Source organism: Ambystoma mexicanum, chromosome 1q (assembly GCF_040938575.1).
Source record: "Ambystoma mexicanum isolate Mex_15411 chromosome 1q, UKY_AmexF1_1, whole genome shotgun sequence".
Lineage (NCBI taxonomy): Eukaryota > Metazoa > Chordata > Amphibia > Caudata > Ambystomatidae > Ambystoma > Ambystoma mexicanum.
The window spans coordinates 463,311,117-463,327,059 of NC_090922.1; the positions used below are offsets into that span (position 1 = coordinate 463,311,117).

At 49.1% G+C, this 15,943-nt stretch overlaps 1 protein-coding gene across 2 annotated transcripts in view; it reads right to left on the minus strand.

The window, feature by feature from the left end:
* Positions 1 to 14,265, minus strand: part of LOC138528719 (chemerin-like receptor 1) — a 102,210-nt gene extending 87,945 nt beyond the window's left edge. Inside the window, exon 1 of one of the 2 annotated variants that reach the window (XM_069640583.1) lies at positions 14,135 to 14,265. The gene's annotated coding sequence lies outside the window, so the exon portion shown is untranslated. The remainder of the gene's footprint in view (positions 1 to 14,134) is intronic. The other variant, XM_069640593.1, reaches the window with a different exon arrangement.
* Positions 14,266 to 15,943: the final 1,678 nt, after the last annotated feature.

A 15,943-nucleotide genomic window follows, 5' to 3' on the forward strand; every position in this document is an offset into this window, starting at 1 on the left:
GTGTAATCCTGGAAACTGGTGCAGTTATTCTCCCTTGATTGTGGATGCTTTTTAGGGCACAAGTAAATGACACTTGTGGGTGAAGAGCGTAACTTTTTTTCAGAGGGAGAATGCAACACATGTTTTTTTTTTTTTTTTTCGGTTGGCAAGCTTGCTCAAGTATTTGGCTACCAGGATTTTACTCAGGTTGTCCTGTTTCCAGTGCAGACGCTTACCCACAAGACCAAAAGCACTTTTTTCGTATTGGGATTTTGTTTTCCAGGGAATATTTCACGACAGATTGCCGGGTTCAAAGGGTGATCATCTTTTATACTTTGCCAGCATATTTATTGGAACATTGCCTCTCTCAGGTTATTTTTCTGGTTTTCATAACTTTTTTTAAAAGTCCAAGGCTATTTTGTCTTGCGCACTTTCTTCTAAAGGGAAGCTCAAATGAACTACATTTGTATATTTTACTTTAAGATATATTTTCACTTACTGTCTGTATATTCATGGGTGCCAGCTTTTGATTTTTGCTATGGGTGCAGAAAGTACCTGGGCATATGTAATTCTTGCCGCCGGTCATTTTTTTTCCCATTTCCGTGTTGCATAAATGGGGTTAGTTGGGGTTGTGCAATGTATCACAACAGTCACCAAGAGACCCGCCATAAAACAAGGGGCTTGGAGCACGCTGCTTAACCAAAGTGTGTGGTCCACACAAATAGTTTAATCTCACTTTGAATTACCTAAAAACCTTGCAAGTTTGCAAAGCCTACAATCTTTTATACATAACAATACCACTGTCAAAACATGACAACATCAGTTTTTGATTGATGAACATCTTTGAGCGATGGGTTGCAAGTGTTTTAAAATATAGAGTGGCTGTGCCCACCGGGCACGGCCGAGGGCCATGGCTAGTGGTTTGGTAGTGTTCGCCTGTGCCCACCAACCATGCCTTAAGACCATGGATAGTGGTCTGGTAGTGCTTTAAAATAGACAGTGGGCAGAGCCAAAGGCCGTGCCCACGGACCATGGCCGAGGACCATGATAGAGGTCTGGAAGCATTCTAAAAATCTATGGAATAAGAAAACCCTTGAAATTCAAGGAAAAAACTTTAGTTGTATGGACATTAAGATGAGACCTTAACACAACAAAACCCCCAAAATTCAGCTAAAGCCACCTTAACATTGTACCCCCTGTTGCACAGTCTAGGACCTTGTCCGTGAGGGAAAATATATATATATATATTCGGCAGGGGCTCAATAAGTATGTATCAGCCCAGTCCCAGCAAGACATTTTGACATTTTGTACGCAGCAGGGAATATCATTGCAACAATTTTTAACTTAGAATACTAGGCACACTTTTCTCTTTTCTTTACCTTGTTTCTGTTGTCTAGGGTCCAGTGAGCTGTGTAGTTTCTATCCTCTTGGCCTAGGACTCTCACCTGTTGAGTAGGCCTCTGTCGCCTTCCGTTCCATTTTTGTCATCCGCGCCTTCAAGCCTACGGGTCTATAGTGCACTATATAAATATCCTGTAATGTAATGTAATGTAATGTAATCCCACAGTACAGCTACTGAACTTAAAACTGGTAATAATGCTGCCAATGCACCTTCTGCCACATGCCATTGTTGAAAACAAAGATGTTATGTTGCTTATTGCAAGGGCTGATGCTTATTGCAAGGGGTGATGCTTATTGCAAGGGGTGATGCTTTCTGGTTCCCAGATAGAGCTACTTTGCAAGTATGATTATACCTGAGTTGTTCAATACAGTATTTTTTGTGGTGAGAAAGAAATTGGGCAGATCACAAGGTCAGAAAGCTCATTTCACATCAGATACATTAGGTACCATCGGGCCTCATTACGAGGTTGGAGGTAGCCATGGCGCTATTAGCGCATGGCTGCCTCCAAAACCTTTCCGACTGCGGCCTGGTGAATGGAGCAATTACCAGTCCATTCCGAGGTCGGCGGGACCGGTAATTCCCCATTCACCACGCCCATTCCCCATTCCGATTTGAGCCCCCATAGGGTTCAATGGGAAGGGGGAAGGCGGCAATACGGTACCCCAAATTGCGGTACCATTATTGACCCTGGTATCCCTTTGCGGGTCCCGTCCTTAAAGCCTGCTAAAACCAGGCGTTCAGGAAGGACCCGCAAAGGGAACACGTAGTAGGGCGGTAAGGGATTACCGGCACCGGTGCCTTACTGGTGCCGGTAATCCCTTACCGTCCACCTCGTAATGAGGCCCATTGAGTGCAGATAGAAGCAGCCAAAGCACTGACTACATGACTGTAACAATGCATTGGTTAACCTTTCCTTCTAGTTGTGTCACTGGGAAGTAAGAAGTGGCAATACAGCAGCAGCATGCTGTACACCAATAAGCCAGTTGCAGACTTCTGGCATAAAGTAAAAGAGGTGAGTTTAGAAGGACCTAATCCCCGGCAGCTAACCTTGAGTTTTTTGGCAGTGAACAATGGCTCTAATTAATTACATGTAGTCCCTTCTCTCTTTCCATGATGTCCATTGCTGTGACCGGAAAGTGCCAGGAACACCAGTGTTCCCTGTGTTGAAGCGACAAGGCAGCAACAGGTATGTGAGGTGGGGTTAGGAGGATTGGGTGTTGGGGAGTGGGGAAGGAGAAGGAAGTGTGGGGAGCCGACTTACCTGATTCCCAGCAAGGGAAGATGGCAGCCTTCTGCTCCCAGGAAGCTCAGAACGGGGGCTTTACTGTGTGGTAAGTACCCTGTTCTGAGCCTCCTCATTGACTGGGAGGCCACCACAGCCCCCTCGCCTGGTACCAATGTAATTTATATCTTAAGGCTGGTGAACTCAATGCATGTCTCAACTTTCCACATTTTCTCAGCCTTGTTGAGACAAGTTTTGTTTAGTGATTTCTTATTCATGATATTTTTTCCTTAGCACACAACATCTGATCTCATGTCAGCCAGTCATATAATTCCAGAAATTATTGGGAAATGTTGCAGATGGAGCACAAACCCAGACAATGCCAGTCGGAAAGGCCTGTGCCAGTCATCTGGAATTCTCCATTGCATTTGCTTCCCACCGCCTGTGAGAGCAAAGCAGCTGTAGCCATAGTCAAGCAATAGATAGGACCTTTTCCACACTGACTCAGTGGCAGCCCACAAGCAAGGTCTGCTGTGTGCTAAAGCCCTTTGAGGGCGCCACAGAGCATATGGGTCATAGCTCTGTTTCACTTAGTGACATACTTCCAATGATATACTTGTTGGAAATTAACTTGTCCAAAACAGAGCATGAAAGCACAGATGAGTGAGATGCTATACAGCTGGTGAGACAACAGAGGTCACACTTTCGACATGGTCCACACATAAAATGCATGAAAGAAAACATTGAGTATATTTTGGCATCATCCCTTGAGCACAGCTTTAAGGTGGAAGTGGCTGCATTCCAGACTGTGTAGTGTTGAATGACACATTGAGAAGATGCATCGAAAGGTGCAAGATGGCATTTGATGGCATTTGAAAGGCATGTGCTAGAATATTTACGTACACAGCACAGGCATGAACGGCAGACAACAGTTAGGCATCGCCAACAGCCAGTAAGAAGTACATCATCTGGTAATACCCTCATACCGAATGCTACTTGCTAGGCACATAGGGACCACATGTAGGGTGTTCAGCTCTGACACAGAAACCCATATGGGACTCCCCTATGATTCTGCCTCCTTCATCTGTCTGGGACAGGGTGTACAACAGCTAGCCATGCCAGGCCCACTGCTGCACAGGTGATGGATGCATATTTGAGCACCACATGCCATTATTGGCTCTATAAGCACTCTGAGTAGCCATGTTCACATGTCCTAGTTGCCATTGACAACCTAAGCTGCTCCCGGATGCAATTGGGACTTCTTGTTTTCAGTGCTGTTGGTGCAATGATCTCTGACAACAGGAGAAATCTCTGTACGTCATGGTAAACAACTGAAATTCATCAAAATGAATAAACAATATTTCTCATCTGACGGTGGTATGAGCCTGGTGCTTTCACAAGTACAGCAGCAAAATCCTCAAAGTCAGCAGTCAATCATTGTCGCGCCAGGTCAGCCAGGGCAGTAGAATGGGAGCGGCAACTACAGCAATTTATTGATATTACCAGCTCTGGGTCTTGGGATTAAATTCTACTGTGGTGACAGAAATGGTGATTGAAGTCAACTATGGTGTGGAGGATTAACACGTTTGGCAATTCCCTAAAGAATAAAGTTACAAGCCTTCTCAATTGTGTATGGCTGTGTAGCAGAATGTATGTCTGGCTGATGCGTACCACCATAATGAGTGCACGGTCACACCTAATTCTTGGCACCTCCCACAGGAATGGGGATGAACAGCTAATCTGTGCTAATCTCTGACAGGCAAGGCAGTGCACACATTGCTGCTCCACTCCCTCGGGGAATAGGGTGCACACCTACTTGTTGATCTACTCCTACTGGAGGCAGCAAGCACACCATTTCTGCTGCCCTCCAAAGATTAAGGGAGCGCACGCATAACTTTTCCTGGAATTCCGGCGGTAAGGGTGTGGAAAAACAATGTTCACTGCACTGCCACAGGGAAATGGGATCACACCTAATGTGTGCTGCGTTACCCCAAAAAATGGGGAGCACACCTAATTGTTGCAGCAGTCTGACAAGGAAATGGGCACGATTGGGCTGCACTCCTGCAGGCAAGGGGATATGAAATTATGTTTTAAACGCTCCCGCAGCAAGAGAAGCGCACACTGAATTCTTGCCGCACTCCAAGTAGGGCAGCAGTTTCAAGTCCCTAAAGAAAGGCACACACACAATATGTTTGCTGCGCATCTGCAAGAAAGGGGGTGCACACCACCGAGTGTGTGCCGCACTAGCAAAGGAAAATAGCCACCCACAGTTTAGCACACAGTTTTTGCTGAACCCCTTAAGGGAAGTCGCCAACCATCAACGGTTTTAAACACTTGTACATGGAACGGGGGCCTACACCTATGGTCTGCCATCTCCTGCAGGAAAGGGGCAACGCACACAATGTGTATGTCTCACTCAAGAGACATGAGCCTGACTGGTGAAAGGAGTTTCCTGATGAATCCACTCTCATGTCAGTGCTGAGTAACTTCACCTGGAGGAACTCATTGATAAGCATCATTACACAATCATAGCAAGACATAGGGCACTGCGGCTGAAGGCACAGCAACACAATTTCTACAACTCCTGAACAGCTGCTCTTGTTTCCCCAGTAGGCAATCTCTCCTGGGCTGATGACGGGCAATGCTGTCACTAGGCCTGATTCATAGAAGCATTCTATAATGGTCCAATCCCATAGGAAAACACTCTGTGAATCAGGACCTCTGTCTTTTCTTCCTGTGGCACTGACACTGGAATTGGCAAGATTCCCAAGGTTGGGATGGGGGTGAGGAGTAAAGTATTCATACAGTTCCTTCAGGCAGTGGCCCAGGTCGAATCGTGCTAATGATGGTCTTTCCCATTATCTTTCCAGGCCAGGGCAACAACAGCCTTCTCAACTCTCTGTCCCTGCCGGTTTGGTGTTTTGGACTAAGCCCACTCAATGCCGCAGGGGCTAAAACTATAGGATCCTGGCCAGGAGGGATCCTCAGAGATACTGGGTGAGCCTCAGACTCCTTAACTGTCTTCACTTTGCAATGGGCTTTCTGGGCACCCAATGGCTGGTATCTCCGCCCCTTGCGGTGCTCTTGTTACATTGTTACCCCACTCAATGGCACTTAATGTATCGACGTTGGAAAGGTTGAGAGGCTAAGAGGATCTAGTGAGATTCTAATAAGCGACCTTCAAGTTATGAAACAACCCCAACAGCAGATATCTCTGTAACTAAGTACCTTATGTTTCCTATGTTTACATAATCTTGCTGCTTACGCCTTCATGTAATAGCGCCTCGATGTCTATGGGCTGCAGTGCGCTCTACAAATGTAAAAAATAAATAAAAATAAATATAATGGTTCTTTTAAAAGGCGCTTAATACCAGAGAACCAGTTTCTAAGTGCAACATCACTATTCCAACCTGTGTTGCTATGCGTTGTCTTGGCCCCAAGACAAACGTGTTGCCCCTGAGCTATCCTCCCAGCATTTAGTTATGCTACCAGGTATGACCCCAAAACCCAAACCACAAACAGCTGGTTGTTCTCCTGCTTAACTCTATTTCTGTGGGGTCATGTTTTAACAATCATAGATCCAAAAAAAAAAAAAAATGCTCAGGTCTTTTTATGTGTGTCCATTGAGCAGAAATCGATAGTCATGCCTGGAATGACAAGTATGGGCTAAATGCATTGGTGCCCATTGTGCCGCTGGACCTCTTGCACATGCTCAAGCATCTGCAGTCTTTACTGCCTCTCCCAACAGCACATGCGCAGAAGAAGCCGCTCACAGCACGCCGCTCAGCACATAGCATTTATAATCTGGCCACTGCTTTTTTAAATGTTAATAACATTGCCTTTACAATGTAAATCTGATTGGCCTGCATAGAGTCCTCCCAGGAGCGCCTCCCTTTCTAAAAAAAAAGTGTCCATTTTAAGGCGGGTGCTCGGATTTGCTTTAAAGGTGGTAGGGGCACAGACAAACGTTTACTCATCATCAAGTGACTGTGCATTTTGCATTTCGTTTGCACTCTTTCGGAAATTGTGTGTGCATAGTTAATATCTGTCCTTGCTTAGCAAAAATGCCAACCTCGGCCTGTAATTATCCAGAAAGTAAAACTGTGCCCATCACCTGTACTCCTCTGACTCTCTTCGTTAGGGACTGTTTTAGCCAGACCCACGTTTAACGTTTGAGGCGTGATGCTGCTTGAAGCTCCGGAAACTCGGCTGTTATTCAAATCAGTTACACAAGATTAATAGCCATGATTCTCTCTCAGAGTAACTACACAAGTACATAAATAAATACATAAACATATGATTAAATAAATAAAGGCAGTTTGCTAAAAACAGTCAAATGAATGACCAATGTAGTAGAGCGCATCTGAGGTTTTGCAGTAGGGGCACGTGTCTCGTGAGCTCTGTGAGCTGCTAGAAGGCCTGAGGAAGTTCCCAGAGGATCATAACAGGCTGCGATGTCCTGACCTACCTACACTATTGGGATTCTACCCATGGCGCAAAGGCGCCCGATTTTGCAGCACCATTGTCTTTATTAACACATTGCAGCAAGAAGTGCACAGGGAAATCTAAAAACAAAAGCGATACCTTATCACTAGAAGTGCCGAATGTGGAGATCACGCGCCCCTCTCCTCCAATCACCAGAGCATCTGTTCAGTAAAATGCCCCTCCCCCAACCCTCCTAGTGCTGTCCTTTCGATTTTCTCTACCCCCTTGCATAAGCCAGGACATCTGAATCATCCACAGGACCCAGAAAACACATCCAAGTCGTCGGAAGTGAATCTGACCAGTGGAGCGGTTTTCCCGAATATGTGACTTCCAATGGGAACTCAAGAGGGGGGTGTAAATGGGCGGGACAATACTCAGCTCTCTGCTGTTCAGAGGCTTCCTGTTGTGCACTCCCAAAGCCCTGCCAACATTACATGAGCAGCATGCACAGCTGGTCGACAACAAAAAGTACACAAATCCAGAACTTTTAACCAACTGGCAGCCCCGAGATTATCTTTCAACCATGGTATCCTGAACTGGTTGAACCCCAAAAGTAGACGTGTCAATCCCTGCCTGAGACATGACCCAGCAAAGCCACCGAGCAAACGAAGCAGAGGAAACAGGGAGATGGGGCTTCTTGCAGGATACACACTCCAGACCAGAGGGCCCTCTCTGTGCTGCAGTTCCTTCCTCACACTCTTGCAAGCATAACACCACAAATAATGCATGCACCTGTGCAAATCCCGGGAAATCAGTGAGCCTAGAGACAGTCTAATAACACCGAGAGATACCCAAGCAAATGCCCTCATTATATACACCTCTTCCCGAAACATCCAACGCCTAACCATCTCCCCCTCTCCTGAAGGAAATAATAGATTGTCACCCACTGTTACATTGATAAGACTTTGGGCACCCTCCCCAAGAGCATAAAAGATGATATAGTAGATGTGTAAACACGGGTGGTGTGGTAAACAGAGAAGTCAACAAATGTACCTCCTCATTACACCTGAGTGCACAGAATGCAATTCCCGCCACTTCTCTTGAGAGGCTGCACACCCCAAGCGGGTGCTATTTTATTCTGTAGAATACATGCTCGGAAAAATACCAACACATTTGGTGTCATTTTCGTTTCCTTTTCTATTTTATTGCGTACAGTTTTCGCTCTTCTTCTATTCTTGTTTCTCTCCCTTTGCCCCTCTCCTTTTCTATCAGGGTACTCCTATTCACATTAGCCCAATCCACACCTATTTCCACATCCTTTTCCTATCCCTGCAGCTTTCTTACCGCATTTCACCGGCAATTGCCATGCACGTGCTCTTTCTCTTTTTAACAATGTCTGTTTTCTTCTTCTTTCACCTTAATTTCTCTCTTATGCAGTATCCTTCTTTCAAGCACTTTATTTTCTCTTCTATGCTGTCCCTCTTGACTAGCTCAGTTGTGATCCAGTCTCCTCCTTTTTATTTCCATGTTTCCTGCTAGTGTTGCTTATCTACCTTTTTCCCAAGCTGTCTGCACCTTCCCTGACATTAAACAGCACTGGAAGCTGATCTCCATCTCCCACTACCAGCCAGTGCCGACAGACAGCCAATGGCTGCTGATCTCAATCTCCCACTACCAGCCAATGCCAGAAGACAGGCGCTGGCTGCTGATCTCAATCTCCCACTACCAGCCAGTACCGACAGACAGCCAATGGCTGCTGATCTCAATCTCCCACTACCAGCCAATGCCAGAAGACAGGCGCTGGCTGCTGATCTCAATCTCCCACTACCAGCCATTGCCAGAAGACAGGTGCTGGATGCTGATTTCAATCTCCCACTACCAGCCAGTGCCGGAAGACAGGCGCTGGCTGCTGATCTCAATCTCCCACTACCAGCCAGTGCCGGAAGACAGGCGCTGGAAGCTGATCTCAATCTCCCACTACCAGCCAGTGCCGGAAGACAGGCGCTGGAAGCTGATCTCAATCTCCCACTACCAGCCATTGCCAGAAGACTGGCGCTGGCTGCTGATCTCAATCTCCCACTACCAGCCAGTGCCAGAAGACAGGCGCTGGCTGCTGATCTCAATCTCCCACTACCAGCCATTGCCAGAAGACAGGTGCTGGATGCTGATTTCAATCTCCCACTACCAGCCAGTGCCGGAAGACAGGCGCTGGAAGCTGATCTCCATCTCCCACTACCAGCCAGTGCCGACAGACAGCCAATGGCTGCTGATCTCAATCTCCCACTACCAGCCAGTGCCAGAAGACAGGCGGTGGCTGCTGATCTCAATCTCCCACTACCAGCCAGTGCCGGAAGACAGGCGCTGGAAGCTGATCTCAATCTCCCACTACCAGCCAGTGCCGACAGACAGCCAATGGCTGCTGATCTCAATCTCCCACTACCAGCCAATGCCAGAAGACTGGCGCTGGCTGCTGATCTCAATCTCCCACTACCAGCCATTGCCAGAAGACAGGTGCTGGATGCTGATTTCAATCTCCCACTACCAGCCAGTGCCAGAAGACAGGCGCTGGCTGCTGATCTCAATCTCCCACTACCAGCCAGTGCCAGAAGACAGGCGCTGGCTGCTGATCTCAATCTCCCACTACCAGCCAGTGCCGGAAGACAGGCGCTGGAAGCTGATCTCAATCTCCCACTACCAGCCAGTGCCGGAAGACAGGCGCTGGAAGCTGATCTCAATCTCCCACTACCAACCATTGCCAGAAGACTGGCGCTGGCTGCTGATCTCAATCTCCCACTACCAGCCAGTGCCAGAAGACAGGCGCTGGCTGCTGATCTCAATCTCCCACTACCAGCCATTGCCAGAAGACAGGTGCTGGATGCTGATTTCAATCTCCCACTACCAGCCAGTGCCGGAAGACAGGCGCTGGAAGCTGATCTCCATCTCCCACTACCAGCCAGTGCCGACAGACAGCCAATGGCTGCTGATCTCAATCTCCCACTACCAGCCAGTGCCAGAAGACAGGCGCTGGCTGCTGATCTCAATCTCCCACTACCAGCCAGTGCCTGAAGACAGGCGCTGGAAGCTGATCTCAATCTCCCACTACCAGCCAGTGCCGACAGACAGCCAATGGCTGCTGATCTCAATCTCCCACTACCAGCCAATGCCAGAAGACTGGCGCTGGCTGCTGATCTCAATCTCCCACTACCAGCCAGTGCCAGAAGACAGGCGCTGGCTGCTGATCTCAATCTCCCACTACCAGCCAGTGCCGACAGGCAGCCAATGGCTGCTGATCTCAATCTCCCACTACCAGCCAATGCCAGAAGACTGGCACTGGCTGCTGATCTCAATCTCCCACTACCAGCCAGTGCCAGAAGACAGGCACTGGCTGCTGATCTCAATCTCGCACTACCAGCCATTGCCAGAAGACAGGTGCTGGATGCTGATTTCAATCTCCCACTACCAGCCAGTGCAGGAAGACAGCCAATGGCTGCTGATCTCAATCTCCCACTACCAGCCAGTGCCGACAGACAGCCAATGGCTGCTGATCTCAATCTCCCACTACCAGCCAATGCCAGAAGACTGGCGCTGGCTGCTGATCTCAATCTCCCACTACCAGCCATTGCCAGAAGACAGGTGCTGGATGCTGATTTCAATCTCCCACTACCAGCCAGTGCCAGAAGACAGGCGCTGGCTGCTGATCTCAATCTCCCACTACCAGCCAGTGCCAGAAGACAGGCGCTGGCTGCTGATCTCAATCTCCCACTACCAGCCAGTGCCGGAAGACAGGCGCTGGAAGCTGATCTCAATCTCCCACTACCAGCCAGTGCCGGAAGACAGGCGCTGGAAGCTGATCTCAATCTCCCACTACCAGCCATTGCCAGAAGACTGGCGCTGGCTGCTGATCTCAATCTCCCACTACCAGCCAGTGCCAGAAGACAGGCGCTGGCTGCTGATCTCAATCTCCCACTACCAGCCATTGCCAGAAGACAGGTGCTGGATGCTGATTTCAATCTCCCACTACCAGCCAGTGCCGGAAGACAGGCGCTGGAAGCTGATCTCCATCTCCCACTACCAGCCAGTGCCGACAGACAGCCAATGGCTGCTGATCTCAATCTCCCACTACCAGCCAGTGCCAGAAGACAGGCGCTGGCTGCTGATCTCAATCTCCCACTACCAGCCAGTGCCGGAAGACAGGCGCTGGGAGCTGATCTCAATCTCCCACTACCAGCCAGTGCCGACAGACAGCCAATGGCTGCTGATCTCAATCTCCCACTACCAGCCAATGCCAGAAGACTGGCGCTGGCTGCTGATCTCAATCTCCCACTACCAGCCAGTGCCAGAAGACAGGCGCTGGCTGCTGATCTCAATCTCCCACTACCAGCCAGTGCCGACAGACAGCCAATGGCTGCTGATCTCAATCTCCCACTACCAGCCAATGCCAGAAGACTGGCGCTGGCTGCTGATCTGAATCTCCCACTACCAGCCAGTGCCAGAAGACAGGCGCTGGCTGCTGATCTCAATCTCCCACTACCAGCCATTGCCAGAAGACAGGTGCTGGATGCTGATTTCAATCTCCCACTACCAGCCAGTGCCGGAAGACAGGCGCTGGAAGCTGATCTCCATCTCCCACTACCAGCCAGTGCCGACAGACAGCCAATGGCTGCTGATCTCAATCTCCCACTACCAGCCAATGCCAGAAGACAGGCGCCGGCTGCTGAGCTCAATCTCCCACTACCAGCCATTGCCAGAAGACAGGTGCTGGATGCTGATTTCAATCTCCCACTACCAGCCAGTGCCAGAAGACAGGCGCTGGCTGCTGATCTCAATCTCCCACTACCAGCCAGTGCCAGAAGACAGGCGCTGGCTGCTGATCTCAATCTCCCACTACCAGCCAGTGCCGGAAGACAGGCGCTGGAAGCTGATCTCAATCTCCCACTACCAGCCACTGCCGACAGACAGCCAATGGCTGCTGATCTCAATCTCCCACTACCAGCCAATGCCAGAAGACTGGCGCTGGCTGCTGATCTCAATCTCCCACTACCAGCCAGTGCCAGAAGACAGGCGCTGGCTGCTGATCTCAATCTCCCACTACCAGCCAGTGCCGACAGACAGCCAATGGCTGCTGATCTCAATCTCCCACTACCAGCCAGTGCCAGAAGACTGGCGCTGGCTGCTGATCTCAATCTCCCACCACCAGCCAGTGCCAGAAGACAGGCGCTGGCTGCTGATCTCAATCTCCCACTACCAGCCATTGCCAGAAGACAGGCGCTGGATGCTGATCTCAATCTCCCACTACCAGCCATTGCCAGAAGACAGGCGCTGGCTGCTGATCTCAATCTCCCATTACCAGCCATTGCCAGAAGACAGGTGCTGGATGCTGATTTCAATCTCCCACTACCAGCCAGTGCCGGAAGACAGGCGCTGGCTGCTGATCTCAATCTCCCACTACCAGCCAGTGCCGGAAGACAGGCGCTGGAAGCTGATCTCAATCTCCCACTACCAGCCAGTGCCGGAAGACAGGCGCTGGAAGCTGATCTCAATCTCCCACTACCAGCCAGTGCCAGAAGACAGGCGCTGGAAGCTGATCTCAATCTCCCACTACCAGCCAGTGCCGGCAGACAGGCGCTGGAAGCTGATCTCAATCTCCCACTACCAGCCAGTGCCGGCAGACAGGCGCTGGAAGCTGATCTCAATCTCCCACTACCAGCCATTGCCAGAAGACAGGCGCTGGATGCTGATCTCAATCTCCCACTACCAGCCATTGCCAGAAGACAGGCACTGGATGCTGATCTCAATCTCCCACTACCAGCCACTGCCGGCAGACAGGCGCTGGAAGCTGATCTCAATCTCCCACTACCAGCCAGTGCCGATAGACAGCCAATGGCTGCTGATCTCAATCTCCCACTACCAGCCAATGCCAGAAGACTGGCGCTGGCTGCTGATCTCAATCTCCCACTACCAGCCATTGCCAGAAGACAGGTGCTGGATGCTGATCTCAATCTCCCACTACCAGCCAGTGCCAGAAGACAGGCGCTGGCTGCTGATCTCAATCTCCCACTACCAGCCAGTGCCGGCAGACAGGCGCTGGAAGCAGATCTCAATCTCCCACTACCAGCCAGTGCCGGAAGACAGGCAAAGAAAGCTGATCTCAATCTCCCACTACCGCCAGTGCCGGAAGACAGGCGCTGGAAGCTGATCTCAATCTCCCACTACCAGCCAGTGCCGGAAGACAGGCGCTGGAAGCTGATCTCAATCTCCCACTACCAGCCAGTGCCGGCAGACAGGCGCTGGAAGCTGATCTCAATCTCCCACTACCAGCCAGTGCCGGCAGACAGGCGCTGGAAGCTGATCTCAATCTCCCACTACCAGCCAGTGCCGGAAGACAGGCACTGGATGCTGATCTCAATCTCCCACTACCAGCCATGCCGGCAGACAGGCGCTGGAAGCTGATCTCAATCTCCCACTACCAGCCAGTGCCGGAAGACAGGCACTGGATGCTGATCTCAATCTCCCACTACCAGCCATGCCGGCAGACAGGCGCTGGAAGCTGATCTCAATCTCCCACTACCAGCCAGTGCCGGAAGACAGGCACTGGATGCTGATCTCAATCTCCCACTACCAGCCAGTGCCGGCAGACAGGCGCAGGCTGCTACAGCTGCCCGGGGACTTTGCAATGTCACGGGCTGAGTAATGGTCCTAACAAACGTGAGATTTGATTTCACAACTCCCTTGAATTAAGAAAATAAACGGCAGGCATTCATTACAATTCCCAACGGAATGTGTTTCTTTTAAAGAAACACACGTAAGCTTATAGTGCTGAGACCCTGGAGACCACTCAGTTTGTAACCGTCAATTTACTAAGTATGTAACGGTCAATATTACTAAGTAAGCAACGGTATACTATAATTGAGCTCCTTCATACTAGTACACGCTGTCTCTTATCTCTTTGTGGTCAGTTTATTTGCGTTTCCCCTTTCTATGTTTGGCCTTTTCGCCATTGTTTCTCATTGCCCATTTCCATTTCAACGATCAGCCTTATCTTTCCTTGTATCCATTTGCGCACTCCTCTTTTCCCACAATCCCTCGGTTTTCCTGGTTGCTCTTACCTGGACGTCTGGTCTGTTAACGGATTCAGTCTCCTGGCATATGCAGTCACAGTAGCTGCGAATGCTCATAAACTCTGGATGTATTCACTCCGGAAAAAGTGACACACACGAAACTTGCAATTTGTGACTGTGCCGACGAGGAAGTTGCTTCATAGAGTCAGGGGAGGAAGCTAGGACACGAACTAAGCTGCTGAGAGAGAGGGAGTGAATGAACGCAGTGTCTTTCAGTTCTTATCTGTGACACTCACTGATTTTAAATGGTAGCAATTTAGAAGCATACATTTCAATATTGTTAACAGAAGATCGATTTTGATATTGTGGCTATCAATCTTTTTTACCAGTATTAACCGAGGAGGCAAGTAAGGGCTAGTCAACAAGATGGAGAAGACAGCAGAGAGTGGTCTTCAATTTCCACATGGAACTTGCTTGGGTTGCTTCCTTGCTAGGATCTTGAGGAAAGGACCTTCCAGAATTCCACACTTAGCCCTGTGTTCAGGGGAGCATTACTCAGACCATTGGTCTACTTAGCTTTCCTAGAGCTCAGATCCCTTTACCAAGTGTCGCAGGCAATCTGACACATGCACACGTCATTCAGCAAGCTCCAACGAGACTCCCCTGCAGCAGCATCAAGACTAATTTGCATTCAGACGGTCCCTTTTTGTAATGGTACAGACCGACTTAAAAAGGACGCAAGTGACACAGAGCAATGTCGGAGGTAGGTCATAAATTGGGCACGCAGGCCCCTCAAGCCTTCTTAGCATGATTCTTCAGAAACCACAAGTGTATCATTGGTTCTTTGCATGGTCGACTCCTAGATTTATCCCTAGGTTTAACTCGCTGCAGGTTTCCCGAATGGTCACATTGATTTTTGTTCCTGTCAGGAGCCTTGGTTCTCAAATGTGTTCAGCCAATCGGGGCCCTAGAATATTGTAAAGAAACTTCAAGGGAACCTTCAGCCAATCAGAGTCCTAGGTTGACCACAATGACGTTTGAGGCTGCAGGAAATGCCCAGCTCACTTCGTGTTCCATTGTGGATTTTTGTTAGGCTGTCAGCGAACAGTGCAGGTCCACAGTTGAATAGTGTTTGGTGCTTCTGGAGAGTCTTGGAGAGTTTGGAGCAGTTGTAGCAGCAACCGTAGTTGGTAGGTGTTGTTAATGTTTGTGATCCTTTGTCTGCTTACTATTTGTTCAATGTTTTGTTAGTTTTCCCCATTTAAAAAAAATAAATTGTTGGCCATTCTTTTCGTCAAAACCCCCACTTTTTACCTTCAGACAAATAACACATAGCTAAATAAAAACGTTCCTGTCCCCTATCCTATCCACAACAAAGTTTTTTACCCTTTCCCAGTACCTCAATGCCTGTTTGTTGTTATTGTTGCCTCGTCTCCACACTTGCTTTTGTATTGGTTTATCATTAGTGTTGGGTTGAATTTTGACTTGTCCCTTTGGTTATTTTCTTGTTCTTTGAGGTGGTTCTCATTTCTTGTGGTGTTTTTGGTTCACCTGCTTCTCTTTCTGGCAAAGGACAATGGCACTTGTGTGATGCTGGAAAGGGGAAAAGGTGGGAGGTAAAGAGGAGAGGTGCTTCTCTTCGTAGAAGAAGGGGGATTCCCCCATACTCGATGGGAGGTTAATTTAACCTTGTGTTCAGGGCTGGACTGGGAGCCAAAAGTGGCCCTGGAATTATTTTTTCAAAGTGGCCCCATATTTTTTCAAAGTGGCACTGGCGCCCTACTAGCCACCCTCAACCGACTGACATTAGCTGACGATGCTGCAGTTGGATATTAGTAGAGCTTATTATCCACTATT